The sequence below is a fragment of the Schistocerca gregaria genome, unplaced genomic scaffold (genome assembly GCF_023897955.1).
Source record: "Schistocerca gregaria isolate iqSchGreg1 unplaced genomic scaffold, iqSchGreg1.2 ptg000932l, whole genome shotgun sequence".
Taxonomy (NCBI): domain Eukaryota; kingdom Metazoa; phylum Arthropoda; class Insecta; order Orthoptera; family Acrididae; genus Schistocerca; species Schistocerca gregaria.
Genome location: NW_026062287.1, coordinates 60001 through 62500, shown reverse-complemented (window position 1 = coordinate 62500; position 2500 = coordinate 60001).

Here is a 2500-nt window from a genome sequence, read left to right as displayed (position 1 = left end):
AGGCGGCGGCGCATCCTCAACGCACACAGTCCTCAATCAGACCAGCACACTGCAGATGTCCACCGCGCTTCGCACCGGGCTCGGCTGAACCAACTTTGGCCGCCAGGCGCCGCGTGCAGGGTGCGCCGCAGCGTAGCTGCGCCGCCTGCCGGGCCCGTCGGCTGGCGCTCCTGCCACTCGGCGCCCCCCACCAGCCGGCTGTTGCGCGTGCGCCCACGCAGCGCGCGGCCAACACGCCGGGCGGCCCCCCTTCACCGGCCGGGAACAGTCCCACCAAGCCACCGCCGCGTATCGCTTCATACCCACATGGGCCTAGTCACGTGTGTGGATGTGGCGGGTACTGCTGAAACAACCGGTTAATAGCTGTACCGATCGTCGCCATCACAGATTCACCTCCAGCGTGAACAACCGCTCAACAACGGATTTCCAGTTCATTTGCGTATCTTGGGCAGTAAACGTAGATGTCCACCTACATTTGCGAATTCAACAATTCTTGCATGCCAGGATGTCATGTGTCACGACACGCTACATCAGACCACATACACACTGCGACATGTGCAGAAGAGAACACGTGGAAGGTGGCCCGCGCAAGTATGCGATGTCCCTTCCGCGATCCACTGTCAACCGGCATCTGCGGCATGTCCCAGATATGGAACGCGGTCCACCAGGGTAGCACTTTGTGTGAGGCAATACGACAAAGTCGGAATACACGCGTCACTACATCAGACGGCTCACGCTGACCTGACCTGACCTGACCTGACCTGACTCACCGCACCACCACCCCCAGCGACCCAGGGTGACATACAATGCGTTCGTACGTTCCTCCCACACGCCTCTACGGCGTACCACAGTGCAACCTAGCTGTTATTGGGAGACGAGACAAGTAGCATCGAGCACAACATATGGAAATTGAGATTCGACACCGTTGGGCACAGCCAGCGTACAGTCACACGTATCACACTACTTCACTCTGTACGTAACTACCGATGATCGGTACAGCGTGTGGGTTACGCGTACGACATCAGCGGACAATGGACACAGACCATACCACGACGTACACTGAGGGCGTCGACATCTGAATGCAACTGAACAGCTGCGAGGCTCATTTAACACTCACACGCCAGACCGACCAGCTTGAGAGGACAGAGACACAAAGAGGGGGACAGAGGGGGGGGGGGGCCGATATAGTCCTATTGCAGTACAATTGACAGTGGATAGCGGGAATATGTGGAAAGTAAGCAACACTCGCAAGACATCTACATGAGGATAACAACGACACCAGAGATTCCGAGCAGTGAACTATGTTAGGCAAAGGGACAACGTGGGTTAGGTTAAGGGACAACGTGGGTTAGGTTAAGGGACAACGTGGGTTAGGTTAAGGGACAACGTGGGTTAGGTTAAGGGACAACGTGGGTTAGGTTAAGGGACAACGTGGGTTAGGTTAAGGGACAACGTGGGTTAGGTTAAGGGACAACGTGGGTTAGGTTAAGGGACAACGTGGGTTAGGTTAAGGGACAACGTGGGTTAGGTTAAGGGACAACGTGGGTTAGGTTAAGGGACAACGTGGGTTAGGTTAAGGGACAACGTGGGTTAGGTTAAGGGACAACGTGGGTTAGGTTAAGGGACAACGTGGGTTAGGTTAAGGGACAACTTGAGTTAGGTTAAGGGACAACTTGAGTTAGGTTAAGGGACAACTTGAGTTAGGTTAAGGGACAACTTGAGTTAGGTTAAGGGACAACTTGAGTTAGGTTAAGGGACAACTTGAGTTAGGTTAAGGGACAACTTGAGTTAGGTTAAGGGACAACTTGAGTTAGGTTAAGGGACAACTTGAGTTAGGTTAAGGGACAACTTGAGTTAGGTTAAGGGACAACTTGAGTTAGGTTAAGGGACAACTTGAGTTAGGTTAAGGGACAACTTGAGTTAGGTTAAGGGACAACTTGAGTTAGGTTAAGGGACAACTTGAGTTAGGTTAAGGGACAACTTGAGTTAGGTTAAGGGACAACTTGAGTTAGGTTAAGGGACAACTTGAGTTAGGTTAAGGGACAACTTGAGTTAGGTTAAGGGACAACTTGAGTTAGGTTAAGGGACAACTTGAGTTAGGTTAAGGGACAACTTGAGTTAGGTTAAGGGACAAATTGAGTTAGGTTAAGGGACAAATTGAGTTAGGTTAAGCGATAATCTGGTACAGCCACAGTTAGGTTAAGCGATGATCTGGTACAGCCACAGTTAGGTTAAGCGATGATCTGGTACAGCCACAGTTAGGTTAAGCGATAATCTGGTACAGCCACAGTTAGGTTAAGCGATAATCTGGTACAGCCACAGTTAGGTTAAGCGATAATCTGGTACAGCCACAGTTAGGTTAAGCGATAATCTGGTACAGCCACAGTTAGGTTAAGCGATAATCTGGTACAGCCACAGTTAGGTTAAGCGATAATCTGGTACAGCCACAGTTAGGTTAAGCGATAATCTGGTACAGCCACAGTTAGGTTAAGCGATAATC